Genomic DNA, 25,246 nt, shown 5'->3' with positions numbered 1-25,246 from the left:
GAAGTGCCACCAAGGCACTGGCACAGTGGTGACATAACCAGCAGCCTGTTCTGGGCTGGTCCAGTTAGCCCAAGTGCAGCAGGGTATTGATGCTTGCAAAGCACAAACCCTCTCTGCTGCAGTTAACTCAGAAATTGGCTCAACTCTATGCACTATCCTGTGGTAACATACAGCAAAAATTTGGGGAAAGTTAGTTTTTATTGCTCTCTCTTACACACACGCCCTTCAACATGTATCCCACAGGCATTGTTGGTGTACAAGAAGGTTCAGGTTCCTAAATTCCAAAGAATTCACAGCCAGTGTTCAGCACACATCATCACAAGTGCTGGCTCTTAATGCTTCATTTCAAAGGTCTTAAATGTTAAATTCTGCTATAAATCATCCCCTCTGGCAAACTTCAAACATCAATAGACTCCTCAAAAGCTTCTGGTTAAGTTGTGGGTAGAGCATAAAGTTTTATTCAAACCACAAAGGCCTATAGGAAAAGAAGAATTGAAAATAAATAAATAAAACCCAACCAACAAAAACCTTAAAATAATTGGCTTTGCCACCTGCATGTAAATCCTAAGGAGTTCAGCCGGAATACCCAGTACTTCTTCACAAAACATATTCAGGATTGCAGTTCCAGTTTGAAAGTTCATGATGCCAAGGCCATTTGAAAGCTGTGCTTGAGTTATTCAGCTCATTTATTTTTAAACCGTACAATTTATTTGATGCTCAAGACACCCCTAATAACCCTTGAAGAACCTGACTGCAAGAAGACATCTCCTGGTCTATTGTACATCCTAAGAAACACATGGGCTGTCTCATGAGGAAATCTGAAAAAGCAGAGTTTCTTCCTCACTGTGCAGCTTCCCACTTGAACTCAGCCCTCCAGACAACAATTTACCCTTTCGCACTTCCAAACACCTTACAGGTTCTCCAAGAAATGCCAAGTTCAATCTTTGAATTTCTGAAAAGTCATTAAGATCAGGGCAGACACGGGATTTCCTTTCTTGATTCTATGAAGTAAAATGCAGAACCTTGAGGATTTTAATATTTCTAACAAAAAGTGAAACTTCTGCCTTCCACAGCCACAGAGTTGTACCACCCCTCTTCCCATGATGGCCAACCGGGACTTTTATGAACAGTATCACAGCCAGAAGACCATTGGATCATTTCTCTTTATTTTCTTTTCCAGATCCTGATTTCTCAAGTGGTAATACCACCAAGTACCACCCTATTTCTAGTTTGGGTGTCATGATTTCTGTGAGGTTCTTTTAAAATGAAGGATCAAGGCCTAGAGGAATGCAATTTTGCTAGAGCAGTTGCAGTACATAGACTAATTCAAGAGTGGTTATAGAATGAAGAGTGAAATATGAAACAAAATGTTACACTGTCACCTGAGGCTGGTGGGATGTAAATATTTTATATATGAGGATATATATGTGTGATTTAATGTGTAAGTCTGTGTATTACACAATTGGGTCTAAGGGTCTAAGTCACTTGCCACACCTCCCTGACACTACAGTCATTAATTACTCCAAAACATTGAATACAACCCCTTGCTTTGGACCAGGATAATAGACTGAAGATACACAAAACAAACACATCAAAACCTACTTAAGTCCTGCTGTGGTCACACACTATTATATACACACAGAAAAAGGAGCTTCAAAAGCTGATTTTGGCAAGAACAACTTTGTTGCCTGCATTCATAGGGCTTCTCATATTTGTTGATGTTTGATTATTAAACATTTTATTTCTAAGCTCCAATATCCTAAATAGATTATTTGTTTTCAAACCACTGAGGTGAGTTAAATTCGGCTCTACTTATGCTCCCTCCATCCTCCCTACACCTGAGAAAAATCAATGCAGTCCTTTAAATTTTTTTTTATAATTTCTGATTAATCATAAGCTAAATGTTACTATTTACAAAAGATCAAGCAGATCTCAAAATTATGTTTGAAACTATAGCAAGTGCTTGTTCTTTCCAAAGGCATCCCAGCAAACAGGGTTTATGAGATATATTCCTGCTAGTTATAAGGCTTCTTCTAAATATTAATACCTCGCTTTTTCTTGAACATTTAGGGAAAAAAATCTTTAATTACTAAAGGCAAAATACAGAAACTTCACCTCAAAAGATAATTCAATCAGGCTTGCCACTATGCAATCTATTTGCAGTATCTCTGCAACTATGCAGCTGCAAGCATATGAGCCCTTACCAACACAAAGGCAAAGATTGGCAAACTAAAAATGGAAGTCTGCTCTGAAATAAAGGGTTATATATACAGGATTTTTTTTCATCTCCATTCTGAGTTTTATCCAAAAGAGAAAGATCAGTCCCTTATTTCTGATTTATCACAGTCTTTCAGGAACAATAGTCCCTGTGGCATGTGGGTATATTCTCCAAGCACAAAGAGGAAATGGTCCAGAGAATTTCATTCATCTCAGTATCTTTAGCTGTCCAAAAGTCAGCATCTAATCTAAACTAGACATCTAGGCTGCCTCAACAGAGAGAGGAAGCATCTCCAGACAGTGATTCATCTCACCAGAAAACTATTTCAGCTGGGCTGGGGGGAACAACCTGCACAGGTACCTGGAAAGCATGATCTCTCTTCTCTGACCAGAAAGGGGCCATCCTGATGAGCATTCCCAAACTCTGAAAAAGCATCACGGAATCACCAAATGCCCAACACAAGGTGTCTGAGTAAGATTAAAACTGGGTAGCTGAGGAGCTGACATCACCCCCATCACAACAAAACCCCATGCACAGGCACTACAGAGCCATCCCAAGAGCTCCCAGACCACGTGGTGTTCTAGCTGTAGGTGGACTGTTGCTTCTCTGTAAGATAGCTCAGGACTGTTTGTCTAGACCACAATCATCACTGCAATTTCTGACACAGAGGTTACAAAACCTCATTCACTGAGTCTTGTAAAGCATCAGAGTTCTCTGGTTGCTCGGTTATTTGGCTTTCTAGCTGAAGAAAAGCATGAACACCAAGGATTGCTGTTGGGTAATAAACAGCCTCTCACCAGTCTTCAGAGCCATGAAGAACATACAGCTGCCAGCACAGCTCTCTCCATCATCCTCCAGCCATCCAGCTACAAAGAGACCTCCTGTTTAAGGTGTACTCTTCTGGCACGTTCCTTTTCCACACCACATTCAGTAACTTGTGGCCTGAACTGATAGATTTTCCTCCAATGAGCTCATTGCATGTGAAGATCAGGATTTTTATTTCCTATCACAAAGAGTAATCAAGCAAGGAATTTGACATTCTGATCCATCTAGCAAAAGATACATTATCTCCAAATATCTCCTTCCCATCCTGAAGCCTTAATACTGAAACTGCTGCTATGACCTGCAATTAGCAAATGCCTGTATCTGCTGAGTAATTGCTTACACAAACTGTCCCAAACACAGGCAGCAAATAAAAGGAATGCTCTTAAGAGCATTTAAATAAAACCATGATCATTGCATAAACTTGCCCTCTCAGAAGGAAACCAATGAAATATAAACCACAGGTCACAATTCAAAATTGGCATAGCTCAATAACACCTGGAAGGCACCTGCCAAACTGAAGCTTTCATTTTCACCTACAGAGGAAGGCAGATTTCACAGTGTGGAATTAGTGCTTTACAACAGCATTTGACTGTTGCTTGAGAGTCCAGCCTCTTAAATGCAGGAATCTCCACCCTGTAGGAGGAATTGATGCACCAAAGATTCTAACATCCCCAAAGAGGATGAGATGGGGTTTCAGATGCATCTGAGGGCGAAAATAGGACTTTCAGCAGGTTGCAATGTTGCTATTGCTAAAAATTTTGTCTTTCAGCAGTATGCAGGTGACATGTTCCAAAAGTACAGTTCTCAAATTAAACAAAAATACAGAACAAGGAACAAAACCACAGTTTTTTAAACATTTAGATCTTGTTTCCAAGGGGTCCTTGAACATCAAAGGCAGAAGTCAGATGCACCATTTGAACAGCCAGCTCAGTACAGGCTTCAAAGCTCAGAAAACCAGAAGTTGCCCAACTGGAAGTTAAATTTGATTTATTCAGCAGCATTGGACTGGGAGGGGCACAGCAGCTTCTCTGTATTTCACAATGGAAACTCTTCTTTATTCATTCTGCCTAATTATATACTGACACTGGAAAATTACATTATGAGGGCAGTAACTTCTCTAAATAATTGTCATTCAAAGACATTCTGTAATGCTTTGTGATGTCTCCCAAAGCAGTCTATCCAAAGACTGAAGACAGTTTTATGCCAGAACAATTGGTCCATATGTGATTGAGGCATTTTGTTTTCTATAGCTTCACGTTATAAAAGCAGCTGCAACACCTGTTGGCCTAAGACATCTCATGTGTATTTCATTTATCTATTGGATCAGCCATTGGAAATCTGGCCCCAACACTAAAATTGAGATTACAAAAACTGGCCAGACTTAAGAGCATTTCTCTTTGGCCTGATTGGAGTTAACAGAATGTTTGTCTAAGAAACCAGACAAAAGTTGCATTTTAGGTCTCAAGAGCTTGGATCTTATCTTGCAGTTTAACCATTGAACAGAACTAACACAGAGTCACAAGGCTCTTTGGAACACTGGGGACTGGCCTTCAAGAGCTGGCCACATGATGTCCATGACTGACCAGTCAGACAGGAGAAAAGCAGAAGGTCGCGTGGGTTCATCTGAGAAAACGTGGGCTTGAGGAATGGACACAGCCAAACACTGAGATCTCAAAGACTATTAGTAATACAGCAATTAAATTAATTAACAAGGATATTTCAAGCTTTACATGCTAGAGAAACTCTGACCTAGTCAAATTTTCAAGGTTATCCACCACTGGATATTCTGATGTCTACTCTGAATGGAGGAATGAATGCAGAGACCTTGAAATGTCACCTGTATGTTTGAATACTCAGATTTTTTCAAGCCCTTAATATTGGAAAGCATCAGGCAAGAATTTAAAGAGTAGGAGAGTCAGCACCCTCAGTCTTTCAAATCAACAAAAGACTTTCCATAGAATTACATCTAATAAGCCTTAGGATGCCTATTTCTAGTTAGTCACTCACTTTAATGTTTCTGTGGTAGCATGCAGTAGATTTTCTGACATACATTATTATAGATAGCAACTACTCTGTCAAGGCTGCCTTGAAATATGTTCTCAAAGGAAAGGAGAAGTAAAAATCCTGCACCTATTCTTGCTTGTAATATCCTTCTGAGGTGCTGCTATTCCAGATTTGAAGGTGAAAAAAGAATGCATCTGAAAGGTATTGTGGCAAAACAAAAGCTCAGCTATTTAAAAGCAAATAAAGACACAGTTACCTGTGTTTACTAGTGCTCATTATTCAGATTTAGACTCCTCAAAAATAGGAGTCACTAGATAGGTGAACACTGCTAGCCTCACTCACAGAGACAAGAAGATTTGTATCTACACATACACAAAGCTTGTGTATGGACATACACATATGCTTTTAGTAAGCTTCAACTTCTTTTACAGTAAGATTTCCAGGCCCTAATTACCACCCCAATTTTTTTTTTTTTTTAATGGTGCATATAATGCTCTTGCTCGAGTTGATATTCTTATCTTTCCCTCATTAAATAATCCTTTAAATAAAACCTTTTTATCCTATGCTTCACATGGTAATTCTCCTTGGTCCCTGTAACACACAATGATACTCCAGCAATACTCTGGGCATGGTGTGATAATGTATTGGCACAGGTCCTTAAAAGAATAAACAAAGCAGAGTAAGCATACTTTCTGTTTACTTGCATGGGAAGATGAGCTCAGTACTAGATCTTCTGGCTGTGGTGACTAATTGTGGTTTGCTCATCTGTGCAGATTTGCTAAGAAAGTTCCTGGTAGGCATTATGCATTGGAACTGCTTAACACCAAACATGAACTGAGATTATCCCAGTGTGCTGTTTGATCCCATGTGATCCCACACAGACTAAACTCCTAGTGACTTCAAATGAAAGTTTACCTCAATTGCACATTTCTGGTCAGCACTTGTTCTCAAGCACAATTGTAAAACATGGTAAAATGAAGCTGCAAAAGGCATAGGCTAAAGATTAAGCCAATTCTATGAACCTTTATTTGGTAACTTTTTTCCTTTTTTTTGCAGATGATAAAAGTCGTTCCACACATATGAGACAAAAAGAATAATCAAACCTGCAGACTAAAATATTTTACATGCCCACACCTTTTTGTAGATAACTTACTGATACTCATTTCAGCCATTGCTCTCTTTGTGTAATATTCCCTGGTTTAATTACTGAGAATAGAAAACTTCTGATTACCCTGCATTAGGGGAATCACAGCAAAATGCAGCTGCTTTATGGTCAGTTTTCCATTTCTATCATCTCTCTGAGCATCTGTGCACAATGTTAGTGATTATGAGTTGTACCATTCATTCCCCAGCAGCAGAAACAGTGCCAGAAATTCTGCTGTGTGTTTTGCTTGGCAAAAAATAGAAATCCCTCTGGAAAAAGAAAAGGGAATGAAAGCAGGAAAAAAAAGCAGGTACCCGAGTCTGTTACATTTTTCTCTTGGTTTTGTTCAGAACAAGTTTCCAAGTGCAAGCAGGTGAAAACAAGTCCTGCATCGTTCCAACATTATGACAGAACAATAGGAAGATTTAAGTGTGGCCATACACTGAGATATGGCCTGACTCTCACAAGCTGACAGACATTTCTGGTTAATTTTACTCTTTTCCCCAATCTTCAAAATAATTGAACATTGGAGTAGAAATCAAAGAACATATGTTTTTCCATCAGACTTACAGTTTTGAAAAGATCTGAGGATTCATTTTGAATTTATGTCAGAGAACTTCAAACAAAGAAATATTTTTGGACCATAGTGCCTAGCAATGAAACTACCTAGCGACAGATAATGGAAAAAATATCTTTTTTTTTTTTAAGTCAGAGTAAGGCAGTTATCATGTTACAGCTTGTTACACTACCTTTTATAATAATTGGAAAGACATTTCTGTAAAAATAGCAAAGATTTCTTTTTCCCTGCTTTAGGAGATTTTAGGAAGATTTTGGGGAAAGAAAATTTTCAGAGGCACTATCTGATCATTTATAAATTTAGAAGTACCCTCTAATGCCTCCCTAAACCCAATGACCCTTATTCAATTTAAGAATGTAATCAGATCCGTATAGTGACAGGTGTAGCATACAGCAACAGACCCAAATCTTCCTTTTTTCATATAAAAGAATTTTCAACAGAGGTTAAAGCTCCCTGTGTAAAGTGCTCTGAGTAAATACCTCACCAATGAACATTCTCCTTCCAGCCAGCAGCAATTTTAGATTTCCTTGTAGCATATAATCTTTCTTAAAGACTCTGGTATGCTTGTTTTTATGCTTCCATTCAAACACATGGCAGTCGTGGGACAGCAGGTTTCAAATCCGCACACCCTGACATCCTGTAAGTCTGCCCTCACAGGATCAGTGCAGAAAAAAAAAAAATTGAACTGTTAAAAATTCTGCTCAAAGGAATCCACCTCTGGTGCCATAGAAGGACAGTAAAGTCACCAGGGAGTGCCAGGTCAGCACAGCCAGGCAGCAAACCCCGTGGGTATCCGGGTGCATAGCGAACCATGGTGCCCTGATTTGTACCTGGATTTAAAGGAGCATTCACACAGGTTCAGAACAGGCAACTGAAATGCCAGCATAAAGACACAATTGACTTCTGGCCTCCCCACAGGAAAAGCCTGGCCAGCCTCAAGGATAAGAGGACTCAGTGTTTAGTCTTTTTAATTAGCTGTATTTCCTCAGTACCCTTTTAATTATTTTTACATGGTACCCACTAGGGAGGCTGCATGGAATTCATTTTTCTTTAGGGAAGAGAGATCTTGGGGCCCCTGGCAGCATCCTTCTAGTTTGCTTTCTCTGAGACTGGTCTCTTTACCAGTAGAAGCAGCAGGACCATGGGAGTTAATAAGCAGCTGGCCAGATGGTGCCTGTCCAAAGGTGTTGGCTTTGTAGACAACTGGAACTTCTCTTTGGGAATAAAATCAGTGATACAGGAGAGCCAGCCTGCATTTCAATCAAGTACAAGCAGGCAGACTATTAGTGGAGATAATTACCTTGCCTTTTTTATCCCTCTTCCTTCCCCCTCCCTTTCCCAAAACCAGTAGATGCAGACCTGGGGAGTGAGAAACAAAGGATTCCCAGGGTTAAAAAGAACATTCTTCCAAGCACCATAAGCAGAAAGCTAAGTGTTATTTATTCAGATGCAGAATTCAACAATTACACCCCCACTGCTGAGTTAATACCTATGAAAAAAAAGAAATTACATGCAGCAAAAAAAGCTTTTGATACTAATAACTTAAAAACAATTTAAGGACATACTCTATTGGTTTTTGCTAATCAGGCCACCCTTATGGCTTTGTGACCATTATCACAAGGTACTTCAAGTGCTGATGATGCAGCCCTGACCATGCCACCAACTATGCTACTACTGTCTCAACTAATATCATGTTCACATTCCAATAAGGAAAATGTTTCAGTGCAGCTCAGGCCTGAAGGGAGAATCTACCTACACATCGAAACACACAAAGTCACTGAGTTTAATTGCACATCAGAAAAACATCTATACGGTTACAAAAGAACTTTTCTGCCAGGGTATTAAGAAAATAGCATGAGACTGTTGACTTTTTTTTCTCCTCAGAGAAATATGAGAGCTAAGATAGTAAATAGGAATTTGAGCTTGTTTTCCTTTTTTACCACAAACTAGTCACTTCTTCTGTAGCCTCTGCTCTACCTCTCTGAAAGGCAGAACTCAGGTGGTGCCTTTGGGATACAGACCCTGAAGATCCTCAAAAACTGGAGTTATCAACAAACTCAACACTGGTGCTGTGATAGAGTCAAAATAAGGACTTGCATGAACTCTTTACTCCTTCCTTGAAACTAGGTGGAACTAATTTGCTGTTCCAGAAAGTTCCCTCTGCCTGTAAATACATGCTTGCTTTCAGAAAGCTTCTTCTTTAGGCTACATTAGGATCTATTCCAGCTATCCCACTGACACCACTCCACAAAAGGTGTGTGAATTTGGAGAGACGACAGGCAAGTTCCCTCAGAGCTGCAGCCATCAAATCCTACAGTGCACAAGCCCCTTCTTTCCATCCCATAACCCAGCCATGTAAGCTTGCTCTATTTGTGCTGTTGCTCAGAAAAGAGATCAATGAAATAGTCAGAATGTTTGGACCTCTCTAGTAGTGGGAGGAAATTAACTGCTCTTTACTACCTGAAAGAGCTTCTGGAGTTGGAAGCTTCTGGGCAAGAGCAAGTTCTCTGAAAACAGACTGTTCTGACAGTATTGAGGCCAGCAGAGGAATGCAACTCATTCCAAATTCACATTGTTTCCCGCTCCATCATGTATTTAAGTTCCCACATGCAGAGCCTGACTGCAGTACATACCCCTTTCTAGGGGGAAAAGAAAAAAGATGAAGGAAAAAAAGGCTCTCTCCTCAAATATCTTGGTGAATAGATCCATTGCACAGAAATCCAGATTATTCATAAATCCTAATTTAAAAGGATTAATTTTAATTTTTTTCACATTACTAGGCCAATATGAATAGCCTTTTCAGAATCCTCACTGACAAGTGCAAACTCAAAGCTGCTTTGTAGTCTCCATGTTTCTCATGCAAGATTCATACTAGGTAAACAATCAAATTATCAACATTGCATTGTGTCCAAAACTGCCACCAGCTAGAATAGACTTACAGAGAATGTTCCTACGCTGAATGCAGAAAATATTTTCTGCAATGTCAAGTAAATCCTCCATTCAGATGACCCATGAATAGCAGCATTTGTGAAAAACACAAAACCAGAAAAAACCACTAGCAGCACACTTTCCTGTGCTTTCATGCCCTGACACTTCTCTCACCATATTATCCTCCTTTCCCATCTGTGTAATGCCAATCACAGTATAAAAATTCAACTGCAGATAGATCCTCAGACTCTACATAACAGAAGTTTTGTATGACTGCATTAATTTCTAAGTTAAAAATCTGTGATTTGTCTTCCTCCTTCCCAGCTCTCACAAATGGACATCATATGTTCACTAATGCCATTCTCTCCATTTAAAAATCCCATACAGATTTATCTGCTGTCTTTCTGTTTGCAACTATATCTCTAACATAATGGATCAAGGCCTTTAAATAACAAAATTAAAGCACTAGGGAAAAAAAATCAGACAGAGAAAAGTATTAGATCAAAAGACTCCGTAGTAAGAGGTATTCATCTGCTCCTCATCAACTGCTGTTCTCTTTTCCTAACACTTGAGTTACTCCCCTACTTAAACAGCAATATGGATGCAGACCAGCAGGCTTGTATGTTCATGTAATTAAGGAAATGTCTCTGCTTTGCTGATGCACTCTGCCATAACATACAAACAGCACAACAGGATTAATCTGCTACCTGGTCCATTAGAGAATCCTTCACTCAGACTGATCCAGGTGAGAAGGGCCTCCAGAAGCCTGTTAGCCAACTAATCCCTCATAAACGGTCAGCTAGAATCAAACCAGCTTACGCAAGGTTTTATTCAGTTGAGCCTTGAAAGCCTCCAGTGATGGAGGGCCTCCAAGCAATCTATTCCTTTTCCTGACTGTTCCCACAGGGAAGGTGATTCTCCTCCAAGACAGTCCATGACATTGCTTCTCACTCACTTCCTACATCCATGCAGAGATTTGCTTGAAGAGAACTCCTTCCATGGTTTTCCCACAGGATGAAGATAGGCTGAGGAGCCTGCAGTTCACTGTACTGCACTTTTAACCTTTCCTGGAGATAGGTACAACATTTGGCTTTGTCCACGAGTTGAGGCTCTTTCCCAATATCTATGACTATTCAAAGACTACACACTTGCACAGACAGGAGCCAGCTTTCTCAGCAGTCTTGAATGCAGCCTCTTTTGTCCCACTGACTCAGGTGGTTGAAGTTCTCCCAGGTATTCCCTGACATGGTCCTTGTCCTTGATGGGGTTCAATGTCCTTCTTGAACTCTTTCATTAGGAACAGAAGCCTGTGAAACCTCACTAGAGAGGACAGAGGCACAAGAGACACAGGTACCTCAGCCTTACCTATGCCACTAATTCACACACCCCACTCAGAAAAAAAAAAACAACAGGGTTCTTGTTCCAGAACCCTGTGACTATTCATGAACACTCCATCTTTGTCCCAAACCTTGTGGCTAATCTTGGTACACTCAGCACACCCTGTCAGTACCACTGGTGCTCAGGTGGATATGCAGCAGGAGGGGACAGTCAAAGAGATAAACAAGCCTCAGCAGACTTCCCACACCATCCCAAGTCTGAGCACCTGGTAGCAGGTGCCACAAAAGCTTCAGGTCAGTGTGGCAGATAAGTGCCTCCATCCCACACATGAGAGATTCTCCAGCAACTATCACCCTCCCCTTTCTCTTTGTGCAGAAACAGATAAATTAAGCTGTGTCTGACACCTCCCCTGAAGGCCATATTTTCAGGGCACAGCACCTGTTCTGTAACTACAGAATAAGCCTGCTGCAGGTGCAGAATTTCAGGGCTTTGGGAGAGCATTCCAGAATAGTACAGAAGATAAACAAATGATTAAATGAAAGAGCTATTTGTCTTAATACAATTGTTGTTTAAAAAGAACCCAAACCAACAATTTCCTATAAGTGTATAAAATGCTCAAAGGACAAAAGTATTTGCTCAATTAAAAAGACAAAACATCTGCACAATTTTTACCCAATGAGTGACCCTGCAAGAATAGCAATATAAGATTCCCCCACCTGAACAAGTTTCAGCATTCTCCCTTCATGTTCCCAGCTTTGTACATGCATTTAGGAAAAGCATTCCCCTCCCTCCTGCACCAAGTCACACACAATTGGTTTGTTACGTCTCAACAGCCCCCTTCAAAGTAACACCAGTATAATTATTTTGTTTGTAATGAATTTCCATGGGTAAAACAGACTGGAACAAAGCAGATAGAAACAGGGATTCAACCCCACAGCTCAGTCCACCATGGCTGCATTTAGTATTGAAGCTTTTGCCAGAACAGCAGTGATACCTCACACTACCACCATTAACCATGACCAAAACTACATAGAAACAAATGATTAAAAATAGAGCATTTTATATCAGACCACAGGCATTGGAAGTTTACACCAGATCTGGTTGTATTACAAACCAGAACTAGTTCCCAGAAATCAGGAATGAAACTTCATACAATTATACTTTTACAGCCTTTACCTCACACAATAATAACCACTGCATTATCTCCCAGTGATATTGAAGCATTCCTTATGGTTTCTAATTAGCCATAATGACCAGTGGAAACCAGATTTCATTGCAAGTTCCTTCATTGAACTGCGGACTTGTTACATGCTCATCTAGATAAGCAGTGGAATTTTAGCTAGCTGTTATCTAAGGTATAGGCGACATTTTAGGGGCTAAATAATTACATGCAATTGAGCCCTTTTCCCTGTGCCTGTTCATAGGATCATTTAGCAGGTAGTGTGCAGTGGGTCTGGCTCAGACAGAGTTAATTCTCTCCACAGCAGCCCTCCAGAGCTGTGCTTTGCATTGGTAGCTGGAAAAGTGCTGCTAACACTCCTGTGTTTGGCTCTGCTGATCAGGGCTGGCACAGCATCAGCACTAGCTCCCCAAAATTTACCAATAGACTGGAGGTGGGAGATACCTTGGGAGGGGACACAGCCAGGTCAGCTGTCCTGGGACCAAAGGGATATTCCACCCATATGAGCTCAGATATAAAAGCTAAATTAAAAGGGAGAGGAAATGGCAGGGGACTATTCGTTACTTATAGCCCTTTCCCTCCAGAGCAACTGCTTCCTGGCAAGTGACAGGACATCACTTGCTGATGGGAAGCAGAGAATAAAATTTTGGTTTGGGTCAAGGTTTTTTTTACCTTTCATTGCATATGCATAATCTCCACTTTTTCTTTATTGAATTGCCTTTACCTTGACCCTGGGTGGGTTCATCCTATTTTCTCCCCTCTGTTCTGCTGCAAAGGGGAGTGATGGAGCAGCTTGGCAGGTACCTGATGTCAAGCCAAGGTCAACTCACTGCACAACATTAACTTAGACAGCATCACTTCAGTAGTTTTGTGGTCTACTTATGCAGCTAAAGTTACACAGGCCCAAGGCATCTGAAATGGTCAGAGTGAACTAGCAGAATGGTCCAAAAGGTCAAAGGTCTGGTCTGAAACTGAAGGCCATGTAAGACAGCCATTGGTATGGCATTTTCAGCTAAAGCACAGACTAGAAAGATTCTCTTTATCTGTTTGTATATCAGTTTTAACCTGTACAGGAATATCAATTACTTTTCAAGGATAGCCCTCACCTTGTTATTCAAAAGTGAGGAGTGATAACAGCATATGTTGATTTTCTTATCTTTCTCACAAAAAGTCACAATTTAAAATAAACACTAACCTTGCATCTCACAGAGAAAAGGACATTTATTCACAAGAATTTTTAAAGGTGTGAAATTCAATTTAATAATAACAACAGGTATATTAAGTAACAAAGCTTTAGAAAATATATGTAATTAGGTGAGAACATGGTCATTTAAGCAGATATTTCTATTGAATCTTTGCTAGACTCCATGCTTGTCACCAAATTAGATGTTGTCCCATGGTATGCATTATAAATGAGGCAATTCATTTCATGAGGTTTATAACCAGTGACTGGAATTATAATCAACAATATATATTAGTGCGTTCTAATATCTACAATATTTTGGAGCTTATTATGAGTTCACGCTAGTTGTATGTGACAGTAACTCCCCTGTCTTTGTACAGAGACTCCTGATTTATGCTGGGGTGCACAAGAATAAAGTATTCAAATTTATATGAAATACTTTGGTGCTTAAGAATGTTTTTAAGGTACACAGTACTGTCAGACCATTTGCATACTACAAGGCATTCGCCAGAAAACAGAAAAATGGGATTACTTTTGTTTTTAAATGGCTATCGTCATTTACAAACTGCAATCTTTCCATTTGCATAAAGCTGAAGGTCATTTAGTCCCTTAGCCCCCAGAAACAGCAAAGGAATGAGTCTATTCTTTTTTCCTTTTTGAAACTACATGCTGCAATACATGCAGTAATCCTGGCTCTCTTCTGCAAGTTTGATTTAAAAAAATAAAATACATCTTTTCCTGCACCTATTATTGAATCATACCAAGGAGTTTTCTATTTCTCTCAGCAGGAAATTCCCCCACCTCCAACAGCTGTAATAATTTAAAATGCATCACAGTAATCTTATCCCATAGGTATCTACTGAAATTTTCTACCATATATATCAGATGCATTCTCTATTCACATGTCAAAGAAATCGTAAAATTATACCTTAAGTGCCACAAAAGCAACAAGAAAGAATTTCTGCAAAGTCAGCATCCCTACAGAAACTTGGGGATGGGAATTGGTTTTTGTGCAACATACTTAGACATTGGGTTGCACCTAAAGTAACAGAAAAGCAGAGCTTCTCATTGACAGGAAATGCCAAGCTCCAGGACAAGCAAGACTAAGAAATTGAAGTATTAGCCTCTATACAGACTGGAAACATAAAGAGACTCAGTCATATTGCCCAGGGAAGACTTCCTGCACTCCAGAATCTCAGTGAAATTAAGCCTTGCTAATCTTCCTTCTCCTCCTTAAATATCTGCTACTGTATTAAGTGATATCCGCACTTTTCTTGATCAGGTACAGAAGCTCTCTGTTTCTACAGCTTTCAATCAGCCCCATTAGGCATACTGTCCCAGAATCAGTGTCCTTGGGAATTCTTTCCAGGTTTGCCATTCCTTAAATCCTGCCTTTGCTCCACGGTTTGTTCTATAGACACAAGGCCAAACCCACATGAAACCCAATCTCATCTGATTCCTGGCATGGGAGCACAAAGCATGGAAATTCTAGCTGAGCTATCCAATCCTATATCTCTGCAAAATTTCCCATTCCCAAGAGAGCCTGCTTAGCAGGTTTGCTGCACAGCGACAGGATCTGGAATCCTGACAAGCAGAGTGCCACAAGACTGATGATGCAAGGCTTTCAAGATACTTGGCTCAAAGGCAGAGCTAAGAAGTGGACAATTCTGACCTTAACACCACAAGAGTTCCTGTCAATCCTATCTCAGATCCTGCTGAACGGAAATCCCACTGCTCTAAAAAAGTTGCAAAGAAAACATTCCAGGCTTAAGAAGGTGACATTCTTCTGAACACATCCAGTTTCTTCTGTTTATCTCCAAATATTTGTCCACACTCAGCAGCATCTTGACTCAGTGTGTCATTTTCTGCACATTGATCCACTAGGCTGATTAGGAGAGAGTTGGAAAACTTTTGTTAACTGGAAAAAGTTTTTAAACAAATACCCAAGAATTGAGCTGATCCTAAAATGCTCTGTTCAACTAAGTTCCATCCAAAGCTTTCAGGTATACACTGTTATTTCACACAGCTGTGAACCAAGAAACAACAGGAACAACATTCAACAGTTACTTGGGAATTATAAGAAATCCAGTGTGTTTCAACCATTAATCATATCCTTACTAAGATTCTCAATACAACATGTTATTGTGAAAGCTGGAAGCACAGGGAATCATTCTAGCCTCTGAAGAATATTTTGACTTGATGGGATATAAAAATAGTTTTACAACTATGTAAAGTATAGCAGAACCACATATACTCAAAGAGAACTGATTTCTACTATTGCAAATAATTATATTGTCTAGGCCACTGAAACATGATGTTGAAACACTTAGCTAGAAAAAGACATTGATTGGGTTTCTTGTTACAATAACCATAAAACTAGAGTATTGCTACTGAAGCCAGAGTTCCTGCCTAGCAGTGCCAAAGTAGCACAAGTGTACCACTGTCTTACCAAAAGTCTTTAACTTCTCCTGTCTTAAAAGTTGCAGTTGACAAATAAAACCAAACCACTCCATAATCACACAGTAGAAGTCCATAATGATGCCAACTTTTTATACTGAGAATCTGAAGAACAAGCTGTACACAGAATGAAAACAAAGGCAGAAAAACCTACACTATACAGGAGGAGATACACAAGACTCAGCACATCCATTTCATACGTGGTGGCTGAGGCGTAGAAAGAATAAACATTTCTGGTTCTTTTAAAAGCTTTGCAGCAAGTCCATGATCAGTCTGAAACAGGATGAATGCAAAAACATAGAACTTCATACTTAGAATAAACATGCAAGACCAGTTGATCAAGAAAACACAGAAGGTGTTAAGCCATGAACCAAGAAAAACACCTTCTCTTTCAAGCCAGAGATTTAGCAGGAAAGAGAAAAAATATGAGTTGGTGAGTAGCCATTGTAAAATGTGAATGGCAACACAAAATAATTTTGGCCTTAAAAAGATTTTACAGCACAGTCAGTGGCATTCAGCAAAAGGGGAAAAAAACCCATGTCACTGTAGAACCATAAATAAATTGCTGAGACATCAGCTGAGGTGAAGGCCTTTCTGAAGAATACAAAAAAAGGCCAAAGGCTATAGACTTGTCACATCAAACCAGGGAAGCTCAGCTTCCTAGAACATTAACTAATAAATGATAAGTGAAGAAAAGGCATGAGGTAGTCTCTCACATGACTTTCTGACTTGGACAAGGATACCAAAGGACTTAGAAAAAAGGGATTCAATTCTTTGTAGACCACTATGTTTGGACTACTCTGATGTCTCTTTGTTTGCTTCCTCCTTGAAACCTTCCACCTCTGACTCGTATTATTTATCCTTACCCACACTGACATCTGTCAGCTGGGCTCTCAGAGCAATTTAACTGGTATGTCCTCAACTGGCCAGCCATGCTCAAAAGGACACTACTGTTCCCTAAGTTCCTCAGCTATTCCCAATGCACAAATGCAGCCATTCACTTACCACATTCATATGTGGCTTCTGCCGCACTGTGCTTGATTCTCCACTACAGATTTCCAGGAAGCAATCTCACAGCTGAGCAATCATGACTCCCAGTGCAATAAAGTGCCACACTTGGCTCCCTTCAACAGATAGTGCCTTCTCTACAGCATCTAGAGACCGAGCAAGGATGTTCTTCATGCGTATGAAACACGCGTAGAGGAATGGACCACCAACACACACCTTAGAGCCTGCATTTTTTAAGTTTTATTCTTTGTCCCTTTAACACAGAAACAAGCAGGAGAGCTTTTACCAGCATTTGAAACATGAAAAGCAGCAGATTTTATGTGGTGTACAGAAATCACAGAAATGCAGATATTTTGCCTTACACAGCAAACCAGTTTGGACTAAAACAGCTACAGAGCAAGTTAGTCTCAAAATGTACACTTAAAGCAAGTTTGCTGGTTTCAGTACTCTCAGACCCTAAAAATGAGATTCTATTCTTGATACCTGGAATTGAAAACACAAGCCACTTATCACTTACAGCCATAAGAACACAGCATATTAGAAGGGACAGGCATTCTGGCAGAGGTATCTGATATGAAGCCTCAAAATTAGTAAGGAAGTCCAAGTTATCCCATACAGTAAAACAGCATTCAGAAGCCTCCCATAAGCAAAACTGTGCAAAACACTGAACTACTTTTGACTGTGCCAGAACAGAGCTTCCCTTTAAACTTTTTGCAAAACATCTTTTTTTTTTCCTGAAATTCCTTTCAAAATACTCTTGGACTGGTTGAGAATCCTCCTCAAGTCCCAGATGCAGAGAGTTAATGTAGAAAACTCTCTTCAGCTGCTATTATGCAGAATGTAAGGATCCAAGTAAGGTTTTCAGCCTTTCCATGGAACAGGAATCTCTATCAGTCTGTATCTATTTCATGAGGATGATTCTGAAAAGAAGCCTGTGAATGTTTATCTTCACTCAGATGAATAGTGGCAGTGAAGTCCTGCAACACATGAAGGCATGTCTTTCTAAACCAGGAAGGGGAAACAGGCTTACTGCAGTCACCATACATAGTTGCCTTGAGTCTTTGGAATAAAAGACAAGGCTGTACTGAGACATACCTTCCATAACTACACTCAAAGAACTGCTGCTTTGGTCCAAGTCTGTCCTGTACAGCTCCCACTGTTTGCATATCCAAGTTCCTAGGAATACATGGAAAGAGCACAGATCCCACCCCCTGTGTCAGGCTGAGATGAGCTTTCCAAGGTGGTGGAACCCAGCAGTGTTCTTCACCAGTTTTCCACTCTCTGCAAAGGGGACTGTTTTGTTTTCTACAGCATCAGGAAAGGGTATAACACAAGCAGGACTTCTTCAACTGGGGTGCTGTGTGCTCTCCTCCTTTCAAACATTCAGGTCACTTAGCTCTCAGCTATTTGTGTAGACCCAGAAGAACATGGTTTCTGATTTTGCAAGCCCATGCACAGGGAGCAGAGTTCATCAGCAGCTGTAGGGCAAAGTCATACTCCTCTAAATGGAGGCCAAACACTAATTCTGATCTCACTACAATCAAAGAAAAAAAACATCTTCATTGATTTCACAGTGTTGCTGACAGATTATACCCTTTTATTCTATTATCTGCCTCCTGTCCCCAAAAGTTTATCACATTTGATAGTATCCCTACAGAGTTGTAAGGGCTGCAGAGACCTTTTTGGTGATTTTCAGACAGACATCTACAATGAACACAGACAATCATCTACCCCTGAGTGAGGCCAACTGAGCTCTCCAATATTACTCAGGGACTGTATTGCTGCCACAAGAAGTCAGGGCTAGGGCATGGAAAAGAGGTTTTGGGATTTTATCACTTTCCAAAAATACTCTCAGGACTTTTGTCATAGCTTCGTATTTTATTACCACAATCTTTATTTGGAATAACCAAGAGCAATATCATAACTACAAAATCACTAAATTCTAAATTCCATGCTAATGATTGGCCTCCCTTACAAGAAGATTGACTTTCTAGAAATATCCAACATAACACTAAATTTTGCCCATTTCAAAACCTAAGGAAATCCCAAATACATTATAAAAGACACATATTCCAATGCTTATCATCTAACTTGAAATATTTTTGCAACACTTGGCTTTTTTGCAGAATTAGAAAGTGATTTATGTATCAAATACTACCAAACAAAAAGCAACATCTTTTGAAACACAGTAAAATGAAGTTTAACAGTTTCAAAAGTGGAAGAACCATGGACCCTTCCCTTAAAAAATCCCATTGTTGTAACAGAAAATGCTGTAGTACATCATTATTAAAAAAACAAACTTGGATTTCACAAACCAGTCTTTTATGAAATTCATAGCTTACTTTCTTTTTCATGTAATTAAATGCTGGAGTTTGTAAAACACCCCGTATTCTGCTGCTGTGGTAGTGAGGACTCCCACTTGCACATAAAGGTCTGAACTCTGCAGTTTTCACACAACTACTGGTGAGATAAGCCCACTGCTGACTAGAACTTCTGCTGCAGTAAGAAAAGCACCATCTACACCAGGAAGTAACTGAAATTAAATCAGAACTAATTTAAGGACACAACAGAGAGGGGAATCACAAAGGTGCTTAAAACATTGGTTTGCCCTTCACCGTGTTTGGTGAACTGCGTTGCAGAGGTTTTTAATGAGGATTGATGACCAGCTGGGGTTAATGGCCCTCAGCTGCACCTCAGGCCATTAACTCCTCCCTATCAGTTATTAATCCCCAGGAAATACCCTGTACCTCTCTCCTTATTGCTTAATCATAAGTAGCAAGAGATGATCAACCAGTCAAGATCCTCATGTGGTGTGAGTACTCCTGTTCCTGCCTCTTCACACAGCATGTCTTGTGCTTTAGAACAAACTATTTAGATATTACCACACTGAGGTCACAAAAGGATCAAGAAACACATGTAACAGTGAGAAAATAAACATTTTATCTGCTGACTGCATTTCACATTCCTTCTTTAGAATAAACATAATATTTATAGCTTGTATACTTTGTGAAATTACACAAATCTGTTTGCAATCCCACTGCTATTAGACTACTGGGGGCTCTTCTCTTTGCAGCTCTAGAGGATACGATGGGGCCAGTGCTCTTATTACTGCTGATTTTAAAGCTAGAAAGTAGTAGGCAGATGTTATCAAATTGTAGCCTGAGAAGTAAAAGCCCCGAGGTCAGACCAAGACACTGCACCCAAAGGCCAATGGAAGCACAGCATCACAGGGCTGGAACACTGCTTTTCTTTGGAAAATGCACAGCTCAGAGTCAGTCTATCCCTACCCCTGCTTTTCCCTACCCATTGAAAGAGTGGTTTGGCCCAGTCTCAAACCTATATGTTAGCAGAGCATGATCAGAGAGTTTATGCTTGAAGCTAAGATAAAGGTAACAACACAGTCTATGTTTTAACTCTATTGTAGGGAAAGACTGTAGTAGAAATTGATTTAGCTGAAGAAGGGAAGTGGAATTTGTATGATACGACATCCTATGGACAAAAGCTATTTAGTCTCTATTATTTGCACCCCAGATTTGAAATTTCTGAGAATAGGGCTATGAATCAGGACATGTATAAGTAATATCCTTTAATCCAGACCCAATGAGTTCCCCCCTCTGAAGGATGACACACAAATACATTACTGAGTGATCTGAAGATCATCTATCTTGACTGTGTCTTCAGCAGGAAATCCTGCATGCCCTCACAATATCATTTTGTATCAAGCTCACAGAAATAAAAAAAAAAGTTTACTTTTCCCTTTCATTCTTTCCCTTTCCAGTTTACTTGAACTGTCCATGTTGTGAGGCTTGTAAGGCACTAGTATTTTTTAAATGGATCAACAAATGAATGAGAAAACTCTTACAGGTAAAAGAAATTGTGAGTTTCATCCTATGAACACTGAGAAGATCACTGACAATAAATGCTTAAAAACATTGAGGAAACAGACAGTACCTCAAGCCCCAAAGGCTACAAGCTGTTGATTAATATTATGCTCTTTTAAAGGGAATAAGATTAAGCTTCAGATCAAAATAGAGATCTTTTTAGACCACATTTACCAGTAATCCATGGTGATACAAATTAAATCAATTGCACCTTTTATTTGTATGAAATTCATAAATTATTAATGTTCTACCCTCCTTAAATGCAATTATCTACAAACATATACAACACTTTTTGAGCTCCTTCTGACAATGTCATACTCTTCATAGTTACAGGCAGGACACATTTTGAACATTCAGTAGAATGACATCCATTTAGAGAGTTAGAGCTAAAAATCAACATTTGTTCAATAAAAGTTCTCCCAAGACGTGGGTGCTGTCAAAAATAACAGAATAATCAAGAAAAAGATTGGTCAAAGAGGTAGTATATCAAAATCCTGAACAGCTTGTTTAAGTCCTTATACCACCTCTGCTGTAACAACTTTCTCATCAACTTCAGTAGGCTTTGGATCAGGCTTCAAGTTGGAAGCTGATGGAAGTTGATGATAAAAGTAGGCGTGCACTGGCTGATGCCAACAGGCATTGAATCAACAGGCTTTGAATCAGTCCATTGTCATGAAAGCTGTTTACAATGTATGAATAAGTAATCCATGCTGTGCTATATACACTACCTCTCTGCTAAGGATAATTAGCTTACTGACTCACCGTTTTTACCATTTGCACAGCCAACTGATGTATTGGTGAATATATTCTAAAACAAATCTTTAAATATTTTTTCAACTGAAAATCAAAAGATTTTCATTGGGTTTATTAAAAAAAAAAAAAAAAAAAAAAAAACAACCACACAATAGAAGCTCTCTTCCTCCTACATTGGTTTCTTTTAACCTAAGAGCCAAGCTAATCCTGATGAAACATCTTTACATCAACGGCCCATGTTTTAGAGAATGTTTTTCCCTAATTTAATGAATCAGATATATCATAGTTACATTTATTAAATTTTGTTAATTATTAGGAACATTCTCATACAAAGAAAAAAATTAAATATTTGTTTAATGTCATATCTATATATGGTAGATAACAATTATATTCATTAAAGTTACTGATTTAATTCCTTTGCTTGGAAGTAGGTGAGAGAACTATGAATACATATATCAGTTCACTTTAATACTAAAAACACACATTATAAGCAGCAACAATTGTACATTTTTAAAGATCATTTGTGTAATGTGCTGGACTTATAATGTCAGATTCTGAACACTTCCGTTCCTATAAAGGATTTAGAGAATATAAGGGACTTCTATACAGCTATTGTGCTTGCCTCTTAGAATGGGGATTAAATAAGCAGTTATATCCATCTTAAGCTTTTGCACAATTTTTTTGTAAAATATATACTTGAACTCAACTAATCACCACAATGGGTTTCTGCAGAGACTAATAACTAAAATTTCTTGGTATATGTTATGGAATAGCAGTTCACAATGGTCTCTCCTGTCCTTAAAGGATATAAGTACATTATGAAAACAGTACTACTGAGTTGCAACTATAATATAAAGAAGTCTGTTTTCCTGTCATTATAATGATAATTCACACTTATGAGCTAATTGTTCATGTAGTTTTCTATCAAACATATAATAAGGAAACACTGGATATGGTCCTTCAGAAATGTCTGTTGAAAGGGTTTTGGTCAGTGGCATTTGTAATTCACAAATCACCCAACCTAGGAATTCAAGTTAGCAGCTTGAATGCTAAGACAGAAAAATAAGGTCTAGAAAACAAGTTTGCCTCTAGTTCATGGCAGAAGACAGAGAGACCAAGGCAGTTCAGCCTACTGAAGATCTTTGGACAATAGCCCATGTACCTGGAAATGATCCCTAACTGCCAGTTTCAAGGGCTGCCATATCCCATGTTTTAACTGTGTATCAGGTCAGAATCAGGCACATGTGAGCTCTTCTACCATTCTGCCCTGACTCCTGCAAGAAGAAAACCTGACCTTCCGGGTGAGGAGGCACCACAGCTTGCTCCAACTAGACCTCTGACTTAGACAAATCCATCTCATGGCTTGGAAACATGCCCCACTGTCACAGTATATGCAACAGCATATGTCACGGTTGAGACAACCACAACACACAGAGTAACACCATACAATGTCAGAAAGCATCAGCCCCTACAGAGTAACACCACACAAATCAGAAAGCTTCAAGCATCTCCCTGTACAGACCAACATCACTACAGAAGGCTGCAAGTGCCTGCCCTTGTTCTTTAGCCAGCCTTTTACACCCCTCATTGCATTGCACCTGCGTGTCCCCTTTTCCCTTTGGTGATTGCTCAGTGCCCCTGGGCACTCCATGGCTCATTGCCTTCAGTGCTGCTCACCTGCTTTTCACAGCTGTACCCATTAGGAGTGGGGCTCGGCCCCAGCCCCACTCCCAGTCACCACAATCTGTGTGCCTACACCCCATGACACACAGGCCAGTTAAATGCAGCCTTTCTCCTTAGAAGTACAGTCTACAATGTCCACCTAAATTGTATCCCTTGGGTAAATACTTGCAACTTGTTGGGATGAATCCAGTCTTAATAGGTACATCTCACCTGAAGTATGGGATGTCATCCAGAGGGATCCAGGCAAGCACAAGAAGTGGGCCTACAGGAATCTCATTAAGTTTAATAAGATCAAGTGGAATCAGGTTGGGGCAATCCCCCTTATAAGTATAGGGTGGGAGATTAATGGATTGAGAGCAGCTCTGCCAAAAGGGCTTGGGAGTGCCGGTGAATAAAAGGCCAGACATGACATAGCCATGAATACTCCCAGCCCAGAAAACCAATTGTATCCTGGGCTGCATCCAAAGCAGCGTGACCAGCAGGTTGAGGGAGGGGGTTCTGCCTCTCTGCTCTGGTGAGATCCCACTTGGAACACTGCATCCAGCTCTGGGGTCCCCAGCACAGGAACAACATTGACCCATTGGAGCAAGTCCAGAGAAGGCCAATAAGATGATCACGAGCTCATCTTGTGGAGGAAAGGCTGAGAGGATTGGGTTTGTTTAGCCTGGAGAAGAGAAAGCCTTGGTGTGAACAAACTGTGGCCTTCCAGTACCTGAAGGGAGCCTATTGGAAAGATGGAGAGGGACTTTTTACAAGAGCATGGAGTGACAGAACAATGGGGAATTTATTCAAACTGAAAGAGAGTAGGTTTAGATCAGATATTAGGAAAAAGATCCTTACTGTGAGGGAATGAGGCACTGGAATAAGTTGCCCAGGGAAGTCATGGATGTCCCATCCCTGGAAGTGTTCAAGGCCAAGTTGGATGGCACTCTGAGCAACCTGGTCTAGTGCAAGGTGTGCCTGCCCATGGCAGGCAAATTGGAACTAGATGATCTTTAAGGCTCCTTCCAACCTGAGCCATTCTATGATTCTATTACTATAATTGTTCTCCAGGAGCAAAAATAAGGACAGATTCATCTCTAATTATCTGAAACACAGATCTTAAATTTGCTATTGCCTAATATTTTTCTCTCATTCTACAGATATTGGCAGAACAAAATAAAACAGTAACATAAAGCAGCACTATAAACAATATCTATTTTCTACTACAAAACTTGCCTGCATTTTTAACACTAGGAATACAGATCTATATTCAATTCTTCAGAACCCAGTTTGCATTTTGAACATAAATTTGCTTCGCCTTACTCATGGGGAGAAGGAAGAAATCTAATCAAATTCTACTGAGTGTTTTCTCTGCTATAATTTAGTGGTAAAACTGGCAGGCTGCCTAACCACGTCAAAAAAAGATACATTTGAAATGCTGTAACTATAAAATAACAAGGAAGCTTTTAGCCACATTCATGTAGTGGAGAGTATGAAAATGTTTACTTGTAATGTTGTTAGCATATGAAAAGATTAATCTAACAGGAAAATACATTTTAAAGTTGTGAAATTGTCTTGCTTGGTGTATAAATATTTTATGTAAATAAAAGCGGATTTGAGATTCATATAACATTTATATATTTTTAAAACTAAAGGCACAGCAACTGACTCTGCAAGGCATTTTTCAGTAATCCCCTCACTCTGCTATCTCCACTAACGCCTTTATTTGTTTATATTAGCTTTTCCCCTAATGAAGATGGCGCCGGTGGTTCTGTCTGGCTGAGCTGCTGACAGGACACCATCAACTTCCAGGGAAGGCATCACTGGGGGGAGCAGGCTGGTTTTCAGCTCAGGGATCCTCATTACAGGCCACAGTGAGAGAAAATTGATGCCAAAGACATGAATAAGGAAAGGTGACTTTCCCTCAAGATGGTGACTGGAGAATTCTGAGAAAATTGGGGTGACCATACAAGGATGTGCTGATCTTAGTACTTCAAATGTCTGAGGTAATTTCCTCATGTTGGGGGTTTTTTTGCCACTTTTTTCATGAAGTTGCCACTGGAACACAAAAGTCATTTTAGATTG

At 39.7% G+C, this 25,246-nt stretch overlaps 2 long non-coding RNA genes across 3 annotated transcripts in view; both read right to left on the bottom strand.

The window, feature by feature from the left end:
• LOC135302504 (uncharacterized) overlaps positions 1-23,458 on the bottom strand; it is a 42,986-nt gene extending 19,528 nt beyond the window's left edge. The window contains exon 1 of one of the 2 annotated variants that reach the window (XR_010364098.1): positions 23,390-23,458. This is a non-coding gene — a long non-coding RNA (uncharacterized LOC135302504). The remainder of the gene's footprint in view (positions 1-23,389) is intronic. The other variant, XR_010364097.1, reaches the window with a different exon arrangement.
• LOC135288222 (uncharacterized) lies at positions 17,118-20,632 on the bottom strand. Its single transcript, XR_010351460.1, has 3 exons — positions 19,205-20,632; positions 17,958-18,340; positions 17,118-17,839 (listed from the first exon to the last, which is right to left on the bottom strand). It is a non-coding gene; the product is annotated as an uncharacterized LOC135288222 (long non-coding RNA).
• Positions 23,459-25,246: the final 1,788 nt, after the last annotated feature.

This window comes from Passer domesticus, chromosome 1 (genome assembly GCF_036417665.1).
Source record: "Passer domesticus isolate bPasDom1 chromosome 1, bPasDom1.hap1, whole genome shotgun sequence".
Lineage (NCBI taxonomy): Eukaryota > Metazoa > Chordata > Aves > Passeriformes > Passeridae > Passer > Passer domesticus.
This window is presented reverse-complemented; position numbering and strand designations above follow the sequence as displayed.